This window comes from Peromyscus maniculatus, chromosome 4, assembly GCF_049852395.1.
Source record: "Peromyscus maniculatus bairdii isolate BWxNUB_F1_BW_parent chromosome 4, HU_Pman_BW_mat_3.1, whole genome shotgun sequence".
Lineage (NCBI taxonomy): Eukaryota > Metazoa > Chordata > Mammalia > Rodentia > Cricetidae > Peromyscus > Peromyscus maniculatus.
In genome coordinates this window covers 6,065,780-6,085,732 of record NC_134855.1, presented here as the reverse complement: position 1 = coordinate 6,085,732, position 19,953 = coordinate 6,065,780, and positions in this window count along the sequence as shown.

Sequence of the window (19,953 nt, the reverse complement as noted above, 5' to 3'; positions counted from 1 at the left end):
TGAGGGAGGGCACTTGTGGAGAAGGAACGCCATGAAGGCTGACTATCTCTAGGTGACAGAGTTGAGAAGGGCCTTAACATTTTCCTGTTGTTCTTTTCTAGCTTTGTTGAGTCAGGGTTAGATTTATGATGGGGAAAATGAGACAAGTTTCCACTGAAAGAACCAGAGAGGCTCAGGAGGAAGCCCTGATTCTCTCAAGGCCCTCTGTGGCAGGGCACGGAGGTTCTGATGCCATGCTTCTCATTCTGAATATGAGCTTGCACTCCAGGGCTCTGGCTGTCCAGACACACATGTGGAGGTGCAAAGTCCCTAACCTCATGTTTTCTCTAGCATGGGCATGACCCCCAGCATGTGCGTTCCCTTGCTCAGCCTGGCTCACCCACCTGCTGCACAGGCTCACAAAGCTGGGGAGCCTGAGTCTGAAGCCTAGGTATAGCGACACCAATGTGGGGCAGAATGGCCTGGGTCCCCTCTCTGCCTCTCAGAGGTTAGGAGCTCATCATCCAAGCACAGGACAGGCTCGGCCAATCCTTCTCCATCTGCTGCAACTGCACACTTTCTTCTCCAAACCCAGTGCTGGCGCTCGGGGGCTCAGAGCAAGCCCTGTAGCAACAGGAGGAACCCCATTTCCGAGGTGAGAAAGCTGAGAAAAGGGGAAACCGTTGGCTGTGTGTGGGTGGTAAGGCTGGACACAGCCCAGCTGCCGGCTCTGGGTCCATGCCCTTTCCATGACACCAGCTCGCTGGAAACAGATGGCAGTGAGGATGCAGAACTAATCAACTCCTCTATTGATCCTGGCTTCTCCATCCAGGAGATCGATCTTCCCATTAGAAAGGGGCGGGAGGCACTATCAGAGGGCCAGAGGTGCCTGGAGACCCACTCAGCTTGGTAGCAGGAGCAGCCATAGACTCTGGTCCGAGCTCAGTCCCCTGGTGGTTCATCTGGGTCACAATAAGACCTGACAGGGCAGGGTGGCCAAACCCTGGATTCACGGGCCAGTAGCACTGCGGGGGTGACTTATACCCAGCCAGGGGCAGAAGGGGTTCCAGAGTACTGGTTTCTAGCTCACAGCGTTATAGACAGGCCTTCCTTCTGGTTTCGGCCTTGTGGTTCGTCTGTTATATCATCCACCCACCTACCCATCCATCTTCCCCTCACCTATTCAGTCACCCAACCTTTTCTGAACCAGCTTTGTGTAAGACAGCATGGTTCCTAGGAGACCTCAGCACGCCCATTGTCTGGCTGGAGCAGTGGAGGCATGGACGCACTAAGTTCCATGCGACCAAGGAGTCACTGTCAACACCTCCTAGAATTGGTCCTTTTACTGTTGCAAGGTCCATCAGTGTTACTATTTTGCTTCCCTTGGAGTAGAAGCTTGTTAGGGGCAGAGATTTAGCTGTATTTCTCTCCATGGTTCAGCAAGCACTTATCACAGTGCCTTGCACAAGGCTGGACCTGAAGAAACCATTGGCTGGATAGATGGATCACGTATGTATGTATGTATGCATATGAAAGATAACAGATGGATTGGTGTAGATGGGTGGATAGGTACATGTATGTATGTATGGATGGATAATTGGGTGGATGGATAGATAGATTTGTAGATGCATGGGTGCATGGGTGGGTGAGTAGGTGGATGGACAGATATGTAGGTGGGTATGTGGATGAATGAGTTAATGAATGGGTATGTAGATAGTTAGGTGAGTGAATGGGTAGGTAGGTGGTTATTTGGATGGATGCATGCATGCACTGGTGGGTGAGAATGTGGATGGTCAGACATATAGATAAGTGGACAAACAAATGGGTGGACAAATGGGTACATGGGTGGATGAATGGATGGGTGACTATAGGGGTGAGTGTGTTGGTAGGTATATAGAAGGTAGATGGAGGATGATGGAGGATGGGTGAGGGGATGCAGGGATGGATAGATGCATGGATGTGTGGGTAGGTGAACAGCCAGATATGTAAGTAGGTGAAGGGATAGGTAGATGGATGGATGGATGGATGGATGGATGGATGGATGGATGGATGGTTGGATGGATGGTTGGATGGATGGTTGGATGGATGGATGGATGGATGGATGGATGGATGGATGGATGGATGGATGGATGGATGGGTACATGCATGGGTGGATGCAGGGATGAATAGATGCATCGATGTGTGAGTAGGTGAGCTGACAGATATGTACATAGGTGATAGATAGGTAAGTAGATGGATGACTGCATGCATGGATACGTGGGTGGGTAGGCAGATGGATAAATGGATAAGTAGGTATATAGATAGATGGATTAGTGGGTAGACAGATAGACAGTAGATGAATGATAATAGATGGGTGTTTGAGTAAATGGATAGATGGGTAGGTAGATGGATGGATGATTGATGGATGAATAGATGGGTTGGTGGGTGGGCAAAAAGACAGATGGTAGGTGGATGGTTGAGTGAATAAATGGACAGGTGAATGAGTGGGCATGTGAATGGATGGATGAGTGAGTGGATTGATGGGATGATGGAGAGATGAATGGATAAGTGGATGGATGGATGGATGGATGGATGGATGGATGGATGGATGGATGGATGGATGGATCAGTGGGTGACCTAGCTGACTATTATCATTTGGATATGACGTGTTCCTCCTAAAGGCTCATGTATTGGGGGTTTAGTTGCCAGCTGATGGACTTTTGAGAAGTGACCAGACCCTCAGGGCTCTGACGCATCCCGAGGTTTGACCTCCTGCTTGATTTCTAGGATGGTGACTTGAGGAGGTAAAATGTAGGAAGCAGAGCCCGGTTGGAGGAAGCAGGTCACTGAGGGTGTCCTGGGGGTTACGTCTAGCCCCGGCCCCTTCCTGTATTTCCTTCTTTCTCCTTCCTGTCTGTCATGAGGAAGTTCCTCCCTTACTATGATGTTTTACTCCACAATGGACCCAGGGACTGAGCCCTCCAGAATCGTCGCCTTCAATTGTTCCGTCAGGCATGCGGTCACATCTGAGAGTTCAGAAGTACATCCCTCCCCGGCAGATACTGGTCTTTGTTTGTTTGTTTGTTTTTTACTTACCTCTGATGAAGGGGGCTCACTACTTAGCAGTAGTCCCCCTGAACAGGCACATTGCTCTCACTGGGGGATCCCAGCCCAGACCAAGCCCAGACTGGAGAGTTTCCATCCTCCATCCATTTGCTTCAGCGCTTCATGGAGTGGATAAAACATGCCATTGAAGAAAGAGTGTCTTCCCAGCCCTGTGCGAAGTCCCCACAGGCTCTGTCTGTCCTTATTACCTCTGCATGTGGTGGCTGGGAGCTCACTCAGAATTGTCAAGATATCTCATAAAGTGAGGCTCCCCTAGGAGAGAGCATGCTGGGTAAATTCCCACTAGTCAGAAATTATCAGAACTATCGCCTTCTTTATCCCAGACTCCACATCTATTAAGATAAGGTCAAATGATCCAACACACAAGTAGGGGCTTATCTATTCAGACCAGACAAGACACAAATCAAAACAGGCATGGGTTAGTCATGCCTCAGAGATGAGTCTTAATGTGACAGAAGAGACCCAGCGGGCATGGTGTGTGGGAGTCGGCTGAATTAGGATGAGGCAGCCTTCTTCTCAGGATGAGTCACACAGTAGGTCTATACTGGCTCTGGCTCCACCTAGACACCCAGATTGTCGTCTCCTGCCTGACCCAGCTTCAGAGACTCGCTCCAGCACGACCCTCAGGATACGGTCAGCAGAAGACATCAGATCTGCATTGCCCTCACCTACTGGTGCTCACAAACCAGTGCTACGCTGACATCATCTCTCACACCTTTCACCTTGGCCATTGGCGGGAGTGTTTTTAAGTGCCCACTGTAAGCTGTACTTCGTGCTATGGACTGAGTGAACAGCCGTGGCTCCTGCCCTCTGAGAGCCCTCACTTGGTTAAGCTGAAGTCATTAGCCATTTTGGAATAGTTGTTGGATGGAGGACATTCATCTCCCAGAAGACAGGAGGGGGTTTCACTGGGATGACTGGATTAGGTGGAACCAAGCCAGGCACCCGATTTAGGAAGTACGGGCTTGTGTTGGGGGTGGGATGTGAAAGAACTGTACCTTGGTCACCTTACATCCATTCCCCCATCTCTGATCCATGACTGGGGAATGTCACTGTGGAGGGAGGAAGTGTCCCTGGGGACAACTCTGGGAAGGGTTGTCTGGATGCAGGGAGGCAGAAATGAGCCAATCAGGGTGGACTGGCATTGGGATGGGAGGTGGGTCCTTTCCTTTATATATAAAACAGACACAAGATGTTCAGTTGATCAGCAGCTACAAAAAGATTTCAGTACCAACCAGATTTTTTTTTACCAGGAGGGAGGACATGTCCCATTGGCTTCAGCCCTGGACATCTGAGTTTCTGTTCCTCCTCCCTAGCCCACTACAGACAGCTCTCTGGACACCAGTGCTTCTCTGCAGAGGGAGGGCCAGGCCTGCAAAGGTTGCAAATTGAGAAGGTGAAGGGCTAGTGGCCTCCCCAGGTGCCAAGGGCACAACCCCCACAAGTCCCTGGGCCTGGGAAGGGGCTCCCAATTACAGCCTCCATCAGGCCCTGGAAGGTTTCTCTGTGAAATGAGAGCTGGAGCAGGCGATTGCCGCTGGCACCGGGGAAACTCCAGATCTATAACTTCCTGGAACATAATTAGCTGCTCACTTCAAAGATGCATTGGGGTTTGTGTAATAGGCACCGGGCAGCTCACAGACGGCGGAAAGCCGGAGAAAAATGGGGCCGTCTGGCTTGGAAATGGAAGGAGACAAAATGCTTTCAGTGAGGGGCTTCCTGCAGTGGAGACACCAGGACCTGAGAAAAGCAATAATGATCACAATGACTCCTTTTTACAAATGCTCCCACTGCAGAGGCTTGACCCAGTGCTGGCCGTCCAGAGAGCTGAGGGTGGCCTCTCTCCGTGAGGCTGGAATCAGTATCAGAAGCAGTAAGCAAGAGCCCAGAGTCACAGACAAGTCAGAACTGGAACACACACTGAGTCAATTCCTCCAGGCTGCCTGCCCCTCCTGCTCCAGAGTCTCCCAGCCTGTGCAGCCCCTGCAGGAGAGGAAAGGTCTGGGAACAAATGTTGGAATGTGGCTTTCTCCCATTCTGAACAAGCCAGGAGGGACACTGAAAGCAAAGAACAATTAGAGCTGCTTTCTGTGGCACCTGTCACGGGCATGCACCATCTGGGCTCAGCTATTCTGGTTGCCGAAGTCCCAGGTCTCTGGATATTAATACAGTTACAGTGATTTCCCACTACAGTAAAGGGATTGAGTCCAGCGGAGTGGGGAGAACTGGATTCTGCCCACAACGACTTCAACAACCCAAACATCTTCTGACTATAACTTTTTTGTTCCTTAGGACTTGGCATATTCTCTTTAGGACCACGTGTGTCAGTGCTGGGAGTTTGCCACTTCCAGACACATTCAACTGGCAAGACTGTCACATGGCCATGTCTGCTTTCAAGGAAAGCTGAGAATGTAGGAGGGGTGCATCCATCCAGCTATCCATCATCCACTTATCCCATCCATCCATCCATTCATTCTAAATACCTAATCCATTCTATCCACCCATCCATTCCATGCATGCACTCATCTATCCTATATACCCAGTCCACCCACCCAATCCATCTATTTAGGCATACAGGCATGCATCCATCCTTCTACTCCTTTCATTCATCTTCACATTCATCCATTCATACATTTATCCATTCCATCCATCCACACATCTATCCATCCCCTCCATCTTATCCATCCTATACAATCCATCCTATCTATGCATGTATGCATGCACCCATCCAGTCCATCTATTCATGCATGCATACATCTACTCTATCTATGCATCCCATTCATTCATCCATGCATCCCATCCACCCATGCATGCATCCATCCACTTTTGCATCTAACCATTCCATCCATTCAGCCTGCACACCCTATCCATCTATTCAAATTGCAATGAGATCTGCTATCTGCTAGGCACCCTGCCATCTTTTGGATCAAGCAGTAATCAAAACAGACCATGGCCTTGACTCTAGGACTCAGAGTAAACAGACATGGCTACCTGACCGACTCTTGCCAATTGAATATGTCTGGAGATGGCAGACATCCAGAGCTGATCTGTGTGGCCCTGAAGAGAAACCTCTTGAGTCATAGGCAGCAAGGCCAGAGTCTGTTTTCCTTGCGGCTTCCAGCCCAGAGGAAAAAAAGATGCATTGAAAATCAGCAGAAGTCACAGTCACTTGTACTGAAATCGTAGTGAGTACTCCTCATAGGCAAAGGGCTGTCCAGCAGCTTGTGACATAAGCAAAGACTGAGGGACCCATGAAGGCTCTGAGAAAGAAAGAGCCTGTGGGCCCAGCCCTGAAGGGTGAGGAGGAGTTAGCTCAGACTGTCTGGAAAAGGCATCCATGGTCCTGCCTGCTGTAGTCACCAACCTGTTCAGACCTGCCCAGACAGGACCCCGTGAAAACCTCCTCCCGGGGCCCTCAGAAGGCCCTTGCCATCTTGCACCCCAAACTCCTAGCAAAGCACCACCTCACATTAGTAGGGCCCATCACCCTAAGAGACTGTGCCAAGAAGAACCACCCTGGCATGTCATTTGGAGGGGTGGTGACTCAAAAAATCCTGGTCTCTCTTCTAAAGAGACCAGCTTTGCCAAATGAGGCTTTCTTAGCGGCCTGAAGGACCATGGGATTGGGAAGAGAAGTGAGGAAGAGCAGAGCTGGTTGGTAGCCCAGCCGACTGAGAAACCACAAATCAGAGGCCGTCAATGCCCCAGCAGAGCAACCAGGGAGGGCTTTTGAAGGCCTCAGGGCAAGTGGCATGGCAGACTGCACCACAGCCCGCAGTTGCCCAGGAAACAACGCCATTTGGGGGCGGGGCTTGTGAGATGCTCGACTCCGCAGTCAGGGGCGGGGCTTGTGAGATGCTGGCCTCTGCAGTCGGTCTGCTGGGGTACAAGCATGGCACAGCACCTGTCGGCTCTGGGGAATGAAGGGATGGCCAGACCCACCCACCTGCCTGGCATTCATTCTCTCTCTGTATATACAGCTAGCACCTGGCAGACTCTGGGCTCCCTGAGAGGCAGGCTGTCTTTCGCTGGCAAGTGTTCCCGTCTCATCCTCAAATGAGAAGTTGCTCTTTGCTGAAGTCATGACCCTTATCACAGGGCTCCTCTTCAGTTCACTCCCAGGCAGCCTGAGGTCAGAGATTTCTCTCCTCTAAAGGCATCCTAGACTGGTAAGCAGCCGGGTAGCAAGGTGTGAGTCTTCTAAGCCATCCAGGCCTTCAGTGGGGACACATTGGAGCTATGTTCTGCAAACTTTCCTGAAGCCTGAGGCGTACTTTGCTCCAGTGATCCACCACAATCCTCTGCTTGGCGTCTTACCCAGCAGCTTCCGGCCTCCCATCTCAACCTCACCGGTGCTTCAGGCTGTCCCTTCCCACTTCCCAGGCTTGCAACAATGTGTTCCCAGCTGTGAAGGTGAGCTGCCTTCTCTCTGGTCCTCCGATTGTTGGTCCACAACCAATGGCACACACACATGGCCAATACCCACTCTCTAGACCCTACATCAACATGATGCTCCAAAGACTGTGTAAGAGTATGCATTTGCCCATTGGCTTCCCAGCCATCTCCCTCCCGGGCTGAGCTCTTTGGATCTGAGCTTCCTGCCTAGAAAATTCTGAGCCTCGGAGCAGTGCGGACACCCGTCCCCACCCCCACGGAGAAAGCGGGTCGAAGTTAGCTTTCTCATAAACGGTGTTCAGACGGGGAAAAGCAGCTGTCGCAGCAGCCACGTCAATCTGAATGGCAAAAGGTTTGGGCAAAAACATATTTTATTGTTCTTGCTGTCAGAAGCATAAAGATTTAAGGGGCATGTGACTTGGTAATTGCTGTGGACCTTTTTTTTTCCTTGACAATAAACATAAAACTTAAAACTGTATTAAAATCATTTGACAATTTTTATGCTCAAAGAGCCTGGAATGAATAATGGGTTTTTTTGCATCTAAAATGCACTCTCTCGTCAACCTATAAAACTGTCAGAAATAAATTCATCAAAAGTAGATTATATAATTAAAAGTCGCTATTTGTGTCTGCCCGAGTTGTTTGTTTGTCTCTTTCTCTCTCGATCGATCCCCCCCCCCCCCCCGCAATCTTTTAATTTTTGAAACTTCCAGCTCGGCCCTCTTACGCTGGGCCACCCGTCTGGAAGAGGTGCCCAAACCTGGACACATTCCACAAATGCAGCCTTCCCACTTTGGCAAGGCCCAGCCTGAGCCGTCCTTCACAGTAACCCCAGTGGATGACATGGCCTCTTCCAGCCCACGCAGGCTGGTTAGAAGCACCCCAACCTGGAAGTGTTCCTCCTGACCCCACCCGCAGAAGACAGTGTGACAGAAATTTCTAGAAATCCCCCACCTGCCACTTTCTCCTTCTGACTTGCCTGGAAAGTCACACGCCCTTGTGGTGAGGTGGCCCTGTGTGAATTTTTTGGCCATCAGGATGAGCAGCAGCAGCAGTGCGCACCACTTCTAGGACAAACGTGACAGGCAGGTGCCAGTCTCGGACCTTCCAGCTTTTTTTTTTTTCCTTCCACAGTAGCTGAGATGCAGCTCTGGGGGTGTGGAGGCTCCCGAAGCCTGGACCACAGAGCCATTGCTTACAGGACTTGGTCTGAAGAGCTGCTGGAGCCCAGACCAGTGGTCTCTGGCAAGCCGCGCACACCTGAGTCGGCCCTGTTTTCAGATGTGGCTTTTGCATGACGTAGATGTGGTGAAGCCAACAGATCAGGAAGTTGCCATCGAAAGGCTAGTGTTTGTGTGACTGGGGATGTATCTCAGTTGGTAGCATGTTTGCCTAACTTCCCCAAAGCCCTGGGTCTGGTCCTCAGCCCTGCATGCACTGGTGTGGTGGAGCATGCATGCCTCTTATCCCAGCTCCCGGGGGTGTAGAATTAAGATCAAGAGTTCCAGGTCACCTTTGGCTACAGAATGAGTTCGAGGCTAGTTTGTGCTATGTGAGACACTATTTCAAAATAAAAGACAGCTCAGGATACAGACCTCAGGAGGGATGGGCCGGGGACCAGGGAAGCAGACACAGGAAGCTAGGACGACAGCGTTGCTATTGAAGGTACCGCCTTACGCAGGCCTTGCGTCCTTATGTTGTTGTCTTTCCTAAAAACCCGTCCAGTCCAGTTTAGCACAGCCATTTTGTCTCTCGGGGTCCAAAGTGTAGGTCTGGAAGGTAAGTGTGGGGAGGGAGGTTTGCCCCACCTGAGCCAGAGGAGTAGGGGAGAAGAATTCAAGTTCAACTTGGGCTGAGCAAGACTAGAGCCTCTCTGCCTTTCCCGCTGGAGTGGAGAGATAGCCCAGTCAGTGTAATGCAAGAGAATCTGAACTTGACCTACAGCCCCTATGTATGAATCCTGTAATCCAGGCACATGGCAAAGATGACTGGAGCCCCAGGTCTTACTGACAGGCCTGACCAGGTGGCCTAGTTTAACTGTCACAGCCTAGGTTCCAGAGAGTGACCCTGTCCAACAACAAAACCCAAAGTGGATGGAACCGGAGGAGAGACACCTGAGGTTGACCTGCTTGGCCTGTGCATGTAACCACACACACACACACACACACACACACACACACACACACACGCACAAGCGTGTCCCCAGCAGAGCGGGTCACCTCTTCAGGGATGGGCTTCTCTATGAGCCTTTCTTAGCGTGCTAAAGAAGTGTCTATTTTTATTTTGCCAAGAGAGGTTTTCCCACAAAATGGATGCTGAATGTTATCAAATGCCTTTTTATCATCCACGCCTTTTCCCTTTTGGCCTATTAATATGATGAATTATATTAATAGAACTCTGAAAATAGAACTGTCCTTGCCTTCCAATAACACACCCCACCTGGCCATTGTGGGATATTCATTTAATATATCTCAGGATTCAATTTGCTAATCTTTTATTGAAGAGCTTACATCCATATTTGTAAGTAGGATTGGCCCACAGCCTTCCCTTTGGTGTTCTCCTTTGTCAGGTTTATTTAGCTTTGTCAATGAGTTAGAAGGACCCTTGCTTCTAGAACACTGTGGGGCAGGCACTCAACAAACTCTTCCCACCACAGCATCTAAGAATGCTCAACACACTTAAGGAACTCTCAGAACTTACAGAAGAGGAGAGGGGATTCACAGGAGTGGGATATAAACTGAGACCTGAAAGTGGGGGGAAGGGAGGGGGTGGCAAGCATGATCCTTGCAGCTGCCCAGGGAAGGGGGCAGGGGATGCTCACACTGCACAGAAAAAGGGACAGGGGATGCTCACACTGCACAAGGACAGGGATAGGGGATGCTCACACTGCACAAGGACAGGGGCAGGGGATGCTCACATTGCACAAGGACAGGGGCAGGGGATGCTCACACTGCACAGAAACAGGGGCAGGGGATGCTCACACTGCACAAGGACAGGGGCAGGGGATGTTCACACTGCACAAGACAAGGGACAGGGGATGTTCACACTGCACAAGGACAGGGACAGGGGATGCTCACACTGCACAGAAAAAGAGACAGGGGATGCGCGCACTGCACAAGGACAGGGGCAGGGGATGCTCACACTGCACAAGGACAGGGGCAGGGGATGTTCACACTGCACAAGACAAGGGACAGGGGATGCTCACACTGCACAAGGACAGGGGCAGGGGATGTTCACACTGCACAAGACAAGGGACAGGGGATGCTCACACTGCACAGAAACAGGGAGAGGGGATGTTCACACTGCACAAGGACAGGGGCAGGGGATGTTCACACTGCACAAGACAAGGGACAGGGGATGTTCACACTGCACAGAAACAGGGGCAGGGGATGCTCACACTGCACAGAAACAGGGACAGGGGATGCTCACACTGCACAAGGACAGGGGCAGGGGATGCTCACACTGCACAGAAACAGGGACAGGGGATGTTCACACTGCACAAGGACAAGGGGCAGGGGATGTTCACACTGCACAAGGACAAGGGACAGGGGATGCTCACACTGCACAGAAACAGGGACAGGGGATGTTCACACTGCACAAGGACAAGGGGCAGGGGATGCTCACACTGCACAGAAACAGGGACAGGGGATGCTCACACTGCACAGAAACAGGGACAGGGGATGCTCACACTGCACAAGGACAGGGGATGTTCACACTGCACAAGGACAGGGACAGGGGATGCTCACACTGCACAGAAACAGGGACAGGGGATGTTCACACTGCACAGAAACAGGGACAGGGGATGTTCACACTGCACAGAAACAGGGACAGGGGATGCGCGCACTGCACAAGGACAGGGACAGGGGATGTTCACACTGCACAAGGACAGGGGATGTTCACACTGCACAAGGACAGGGGCAGGGGATGCTCACACTGCACAAGGACAGGGGCAGGGGATGCTCACACTGCACAGAAACAGGGACAGGGGATGCTCACACTGCACAAGGACAAGGGGCAGGGGATGCTCACACTGCACAGAAACAGGGACAGGGGATGCTCACACTGCACAGAAACAGGGACAGGGGATGCTCACACTGCACAGAAACAGGGACAGGGGATGCGCGCACTGCACAAGGACAGGGGCAGGGGATGTTCACACTGCACAAGACAAGGGACAGGGGATGTTCACACTGCACAAGGACAGGGACAGGGGATGTTCACACTGCACAAGGACAGGGGCAGGGGATGCTCACACTGCACAAGGACAGGGACAGGGGATGCTCACACTGCACAGAAACAGGGACAGGGGATGCTCACACTGCACAAGGACAGGGACAGGGGATGCTCACACTGCACAGAAACAGGGACAGGGGATGTTCACACTGCACAAGGACAGGGACAGGGGATGCTCACACTGCACAAGGACAGGGACAGGGGATGCTCACACTGCACAGAAACAGGGACAGGGGATGCTCACACTGCACAGAAACAGGGACAGGGGATGCTCACACTGCACAGAAACAGGGACAGGGGATGCTCACACTGCACAGAAACAGGGACAGGGGATGCTCACACTGCACAAGGACAGGGACAGGGGATGTTCACACTGCACAAGGACAGGGGGCAGGGGATGCTCACACTGCACAAGGACAGGGGCAGGGGATGTTCACACTGCACAAGGACAGGGACAGGGGATGTTCACACTGCACAAGGACAGGGACAGGGGATGTTCACACTGCACAAGGACAGGGGGCAGGGGATGCTCACACTGCACAGAAACAGGGACAGGGGATGCTCACACTGCACAGAAACAGGGGCAGGGGGTGTTCACACTGTACAAGGACAAGGGACAGGGGATGTTCACACTGCACAAGGACAGGGGCAGTGGATGTTCACACTGCACAGAAACAGGGGCAGGGCTTAGATATGAGCTGGCTGAGGACTTTCATAAACAGCATGTATCTCAGTAAAGGTTAGACTTAGGAATGGGTGGGATTCTGCCTTTTGGAACAGGAAAGAGAAGAGGAAATAAAGAGAGTAGGAGAGAGAGCGAGAGCGAGAGCGAGCGAGCGAGAGAGAGAGAGAGAGAGAGAGAGAGAGAGAGAGAGAGAGCATTCAAGGAGAAAGTTTCCAAGAACTGAATCAAAATATTAACCACATGCCAAAGCCACACAATTAGCTCATTATTGGGGAGTTCAGGATCAAAACCACAAAGGGACACCATGCTGCTCCTATTATCACGGCTAGGATTAAAAAGAAGAAGACAGAGGCTGGAGAGGGACTCAGAGGTTAACAGTACTGGTGGCTCCTGAAGTGGACCCGGGTTCCGTTCCCAGCACCCACATGGCGGCTCACAGGCATCTGTACTCCAGTCTTAGTTCTGATGCCCTCGTCTGAACTCCTCAGACACCAGGCACACATGTGGTGCACGTGCATGTATGAAGGCAAGACATGCACACACATGAAATTATCTAGAAACATGTTTTAAAGAAGAAAATGTCATTCCCTAATTGTCTAATAAGGGGGTAAGAGAATGGACCCTGTGTCTTGCTTGTGGAAATCTAAACGGCTTAGCTACTGGAGGAACAGTATGGAAGCACTTCAAAAAATAAAAGTGGGATTATCATATTACCAAATAATCCACTTCTGGGTAAATATCTAAAAGAATGGGAACTGGATGAGATATCAGCACACTCACCTTCATAGCATCATTTTTCACCACAATCAAGAGGGGACAGCAATCCAAATATTCACCAAAGGACGTCTGGATAAACCGGACATGGCAAACATGGAAATAATAGACCAGCACCCAGCCCAGGCCACAGTGGGGGCCTGAGGACGTTTTGCTAAGTGAAATAAGCCATCCGCCAAAAGGACACGATTCACCGTCAGAGGGACCGTCACGGGCAGGAAGTGAGCGGTGTTTTCCACAGGCTGGGGCACAGAGTGGGGGTGTCTCACGGGACAGAGTTTCTAGACATGGAGGGTGACTAGAGCTGTGCCGCCGTGGGAACACCGGAGACGATCGATTTTATGGCATGTGTGTCTTAGGACAACAACACACTGTGCAAGTTTACATGTGTGTATGTGTTCATATGTGTTTACATGTGTGCACGTGAGTACGGAGGTCAGACGTCCACACTGTATGCTCACACCTCAGTCAGTTGCCACCTTATCTTTTAAAAGAGGCGGGGTCACTCATTGACCCTGAATTCACTGATTAACCACACACACACACACACACACACACACACACACACACACACGGACACACGGACACACACACACACACACACACATGGACACACACACACGGACACACACACACACACACACGCACGCACACATGCACACATACGCACACATACACACACACACATACATACACACACATACCCACACCCCCGACACAAATAAAAATAAACCCCGTAAGTATCAAAAATTCAAAAAGCATGTAATACCAACACCTATTCATGGGAAGAAATACTTTTTCACAACAACAGCGCATAGAAAAGACACGGCAGCCCTTCAGAATTCTTCAGCAAATATTTGACTTAATGGTGGAATTTTAGCGTCTGACATAATACATGTGTCCTCTAGGTTAATTTTATTTAACAGAGTCCTGAAAGTTTTAGACCACATAGTAGGACACAAAAATCAGCATAATTATAAAGACCAAACAGAAAGGGAACATGTTCATATCTGCACGTGTGTGCTTTTCTTTACCTCTGAAAACTCAGCAAAGTCCATGCGGAAACTGTCGATGCGTTTAGGAAGGTTGAGGGAGTCTGCTGGGCGATAAGGCCAGAGCAAGGCCGAAGGACTCACTGTGTCCCCACTCTCCACCTTGCACACCGATTAGGTGGTTTCCGATGCACGGTGGGGGGAGGGGGGGACCTCAGGTAGGGGTGACAACCAAGTCTTGGCTAAAGCCCTCCATGTATCTCATGATAGAGGCGATTACGTGATGATTGTTAGCCTTCCGGTTCATGGGAGCTAGGGGTCTGACTCTATTCCAAAAGGAGTTATGTAGTAATATTCATGAGGATGTTAGGGCACACGGGAGTGGGTGATGCATGGCTATTTAGTAAGCTACCGTAATTTGGCTTTGGACTTACAACATTTCAACTCCCCACCACCCTTCACGTTCTAACCAGTCAGTCAGTCTTATGGAATGTGTGACTTTTCTCCCCTGGAAATTTCAGTCAATATAGGAGTGTCCCTTGGACCCTCACAGGGCTTATGATCAGACATTTTTCCTGAAGTTTGCTGCTGCTGCTGCTGTGACCACCAACTCCTGAGGCAGAAGTCTTCCCTCCAACCTCCCATTCCCACTGGTCCATTCCTGTGGGTTGACAGAACTTAGCCAGAGTCTTCCAGGAGACAAGACAGCTTGAGAAGGTGAATGCCAGGTGTGAATGGAGTCACCTCTGAGATCACCTCTGGACACGTCTGTGAGGAAGCTTCTAGACTGAGGTGGAAAAGACCTATGAGCCGGAGCCCTCACCTGAACACAGAGGAGAAACCAGTGTCCACCTCGCCTCTTGACTGAGTACAATTGCAATCCTGCCACCGTCTCCCCGGCCACGATGGACTGTGCCCCCTGGAACTGTAAGCTAAAATAATCCCGGCCTCCTGTGAGTCGCTTCTCATGGGGAATTTGAAAAGTCCAGCATGAGGGGATCATGAGTGCTATGTGGGTCACCCCACTGAGCTGGACTCCACTGCAAGCTGAAGGTCAGCGAGGTGGCTGGCTGCATGGGATGCTTCTAGAAATTTCTCTGGCAGCCTACCTTACCTTTAGGCTCCGCCTCCTTTCCTGAAGGTGAGCTCTGTGGGTTCCTGTGTGCGCAGGAGTCAATATGAGCTCTGGATTCAGACATATTTGCTTTAGACTCCAGCTCTGCTACTTTTAGCCCAGCTCCAGTCATGGGACGCTCTAGCCTTGGCTTCCTTTTGCTCCAAGAGGGGTCACTGAAAGCCCCTTGTCCCAGTGCCATGAGAGGAGCTCACTACAGACCAGGCACATGTCCTTTCCTGCCCAGGGACTGGTACATTAGCTGCAAAGTCATGGGACGCTCCAGAGACTGGGGGATGGCCCCCTTCTTGCACAGCGCCCTGCATCTTCTTCCCACGTTACAGGAAACTCACCTAGTTTCTAACACTGCTTTGCCTGTGTGGATGGCGGACATGTCTTCATGCTCCCTGGCTTTTATAGCCCTGTATGATTTCAGATGGAAAGCTAGGGCAGGAAGTTTCACACAGAAATGCTCAGCCTCGTCCTCAGGCTGACCCACCTGTCCCTCTGTCAGCTCAAGCAGGTCTCTCTCCTTGAGCTACTATCCACCCCAGCTGCTGAGTGCTCCCCAGATTTAAGACCACAATTTAGGAGAGAGAACACTCTTCTTGCAGACCTATGCCAGAGCAGCAGGGCTGCTCCACCCTTCTTCCTCCTAGGACAGCCAAGATGTCACCTAGACAGACTGAACAAAGCCCACCAACAAAGATGTAACCCACTACCCTCCTGGAGTGAGCAGGGGCCTGAGATGAGCCGCCATGAGTCAGAGGAAAACCAGGGCGAGCCACCGGGAACAGACAGGCCCCTCTGCCTGCTGAGCACTATCAAGCCAAGTACTATATGCTGCCCCTTCACCAGAACTATCCTATGAGCTGGGCTTTGTTACATTGGAGGCACAGAGAGGTGCAGCACCTGATTTAGGGTCACACAGCAATGAGCAGCTGGTCTGGCCTTCCCTGAGCCCACCGGATTGCCAGATGGAGGCAGACGGCCACAGGCATGCCAAATCTGCACCAGTGTGGGTCTGAGGGGCCCAGGTCTCCAGGGAAGATGACCATCGCCCTGAGCTGACTGCTAGTCCCTCCACTTGGAGCCCAGGCAGCATCAGCCCTGACCTCCACAGCCCTCTCCAGTGCACCTCGCTGGGGGTCTTGCCGATTCCAAGGGGCTCTTGCTTGGGCTCGGCTTGGAATCCCTTGCAAGAGGTCACTGGTCTGGGCAGCAGTGTTTACCCAGCCAACCGTGAATTAACATGCTGAAGAAATGCCAAGCGCTGTCAAATATTTGCTTTTATTTGTGAAACCAAAATATTTTTATTTTTGGTGAGACCCAGAACAGATAAGGAGGTGCTGAAATATTTGAACAGGGTGTGTAAAGTTTAAGCTGAATATTAAGTAGACAAGAGCTGGCCTCTGGGGCTCAAGGCTGAGTCCACAGACTGAGGAGTGGTGAGGAGCCCCGAGTGCCAGGCAGAGCCCCAAAACATGAAGGCCACCAACAAGTCAGGCAAGGACACCTGGGGACCAAGGTCATCCTCGCAGAGCCTCTGGCCACCCTCCTCGCTCCTCGGTGCCTGTCACCTCCAGTGTCATGTGGCTCTGCTCTCACCACCACTGCCGCCGCTGCCGCCGCCGCCACCGCCGCCGCCGCCGCCGCCGCCACCACCATCACCACCACCACCATCTGGTGGCCACCTCCGTCCTGTATTGTGTTCAGAACAACTGCCACACGCTGGACATTGCTCTGTCACTTCAATAAAGTCCCCTCTGCTCATGGGACTCACACTGAATCTGAAACCTATTAAGTGAGGAAATTAATTAATTAATTAATTAAAGAGCTTCAGAGAGTGGCAAATGCTATTAAGGAAATAAATCTCAGGGGCTGGGGGAGATGCTCAGTCAGGAAGTGCTCGCCCACAAGCACAAGGGCCTGGGCTTGAGCCCTAGAAACCCTGTCTTGAAACAGGTGGGCTTGGGTATGCTTGCCACAGAGTCCTGGGGAGGCCCTGACTCAGCCCCAGCCATCAGAAGGGCCACAGGGTGACGGGAGCCCGTGGCCCCTTTCCAATCTGTTCCTACCCCACACCCCATCACCACCCACACCCAAGATCTGGTCCCTAGGCTGTCCCTGCTCCTCATGTCCTACTTGCCTTCCAGGTTCCCCATCCCGTTCCCACGCACAGTACCTCCCGTTCCCGTGCACAGTACCTCCCATTCCCGTGCACAGTACATCCCGTTCCCATGCACAGTACATCCCGTTCCCACACACAGAACCTCCCGTTCCCATGCACAGTACATCCCGTTCCCACACACAGAACCTCCCGTTCCCATGCACAGAACCTCCCGTTCCCACACACAGAACCTCTCATGCACAGCACCTCCCACTCCCACACACAGAACCTCCCACTCCCACACACAGAACCTCCCATGCACAGTACCTCCTATTCCCACACACAGCACCTCTCATGCACAGTACCTCCTATTCCCACACACAGTAAACTTTTCTCACTCTAATTTTCCTTTTAAATAATCTTATATTCTGCTTGCAAGTAATCATTCTTTCCCAATTTCATGTGTGTCTACTGTGTGCATTGCACATTCTCACTACCCTTACCCCCACAGAGCCCTTCTTCTCCTGAACAAGTCCCCTTCTACGTTCACGTCGTGTGTGTGTGTGTGTGTGTGTGTGTGTGTGTGTGTGTGTGTGTGAACATGCATGTGCCACAGCCTGTGTGGAAGTCAGAAAACAACCCCAGGTGTCCTTGCCGTCCATGGTGTGTGTCCTGGGCTCTGGGGCCTTGGAGCTCCCAGCAACTCTCCTGCCTCACCGTGAGGGAGCCAGGATTGCAGACACACACACTCCCACTTCTGGCTGAATATGGGACCTGGGGATCCGAACTCAGGCTCTCATAGTTGCACAACAATCCCTTCCCTCAGGCCCATTTCCCCTTAAACTCGGCTCATGGCACAGGCCACCCATGTTCAGGGGACATCTCCCAACCTCAGTTAATCTCTCTGGAAGCATCCTCACAGACGCACCCAAAGATGTGTCTCCTGGGTAAGTCCCACTCCAGTCAAACTGGCAATGAGCACTGGGGGAGAGCTGGCCTAGCGTGTCTGGAGCCTTGCCCTCCATCCAGCACTGCAAAAAAATTTGACTTTTTTTTTTTTTTTATATTTAGAGTGAGTTGACAAAGCCCTTGGCCTTGGCCTGTGGAAAATGAGATGAAAGCCCAGCCGAACTCAGAAGTTAAAGAACCAGTGGGGTCCCTCGGCCTCAGCCTCTGGTGGAAGAGAGCCTTGAACATTTTCCTAATGCTGCAAACGTGGCTGCAGCAGCAGATGGGAGGAATGTCATCGGACAATGACGCTGGTGACACGTGAGCATCTGGAGCCCACTGGACTTTAGACTCTTAATTCTCACTTACTGAAAAGTATCATTAAAACAAGCAAGCAAAAAGTACCTCCCCGAGCACTTAATACGTGTGCGCGGCTCCTAGAGCAGACGCTTAGTCAGCATTACTTTGTGCGTATCCTGTGAATCCTGTAGACTTAGTTTTCTTGGTCCTTTAAAATTAGTATTCTCAAGAGCTAATAAATACCTGTATCTGTTCTCTGGTGTTTTTTTTTTAACTTCATTTATCATGCAGATGAGGTTCTTCTGAGATGAAGTATCAGGTGTATCTAAACTACATTTTTTTCCTGTAGCTAATCAATTCATTTCAGTAGCATGGGTCACTCACCAGCCAATGGTGGCTTTGTGGGGGTGCCTCCTCTACATGTTCATTTTTATATAAAATCTCATCCGTTCCTAGGCATTTGACTCCTTCTGTGTTTTATTTTGTGCATGCATGTGCATGGGTGTGTCAGTTGTTCACTACTGTGCACAGCCACATAGAGGCCAGAGGTCCATGTCATGTGACTTCCTCAATGTCGCTCTACCTTAAAAAAAAGATTTGGGGCTGGAGAACTGGCTCAGCAGACAACTTGAGAGAGTGCCAGTTCTCCCCACCACGTGGGTCCCAGGTCCCAGTCACACTTGGCAGCAAGCGCCTTTATCCACCAAGGCATCTCATTGGTCATTCGGCTTACTTTTGAGACAGGATTTCCCACTGGACCTGGAGCTCACTGATTGGCTAGACTGGCTGACCTGGGAACCTCCTGACTTCTCCCAGAGCTGGGATTACAGGCGCATACCGCCATCATGCCTGGCTTTTTACCAGTGTTCTGAGGATTGGAACTCAGGTCCTCGGGTTTGGCGGCAAGCACTCTCCTCTCTGAGCCATCTCCTGGCCCTGGGCATTGATTGGTTGTTCTCATCTTTCCAGTTCTTGCTGCTCTAGGTAGGACGGTGGGAGACCAGTGGCCTCCCTTTCTAGGCTGTCCTTTGCTCTTCCAATGGACATTTCTCCAGGATGAACTTCAGACGTGTCAAGTTTTCTTTGTGGGGTGTTTGATGCCACATTAAATCTGCAAATTAACCGCGGAGGCGGCCTGATGTCTTTACAGGACCTCCACACTCCTGTGAAGAAATGCAGAACCTTCTCCATTTATTCTGTCTCCTTTTATTTCACCAATAAAATTTTGTGGTTGTCTTTATATGGGTCACACACATTTCTCATTAAGTTTATTCTAAGTATTTTCCCATTGCGTTGGCCAGCCGCCTCCCTTTCTTCC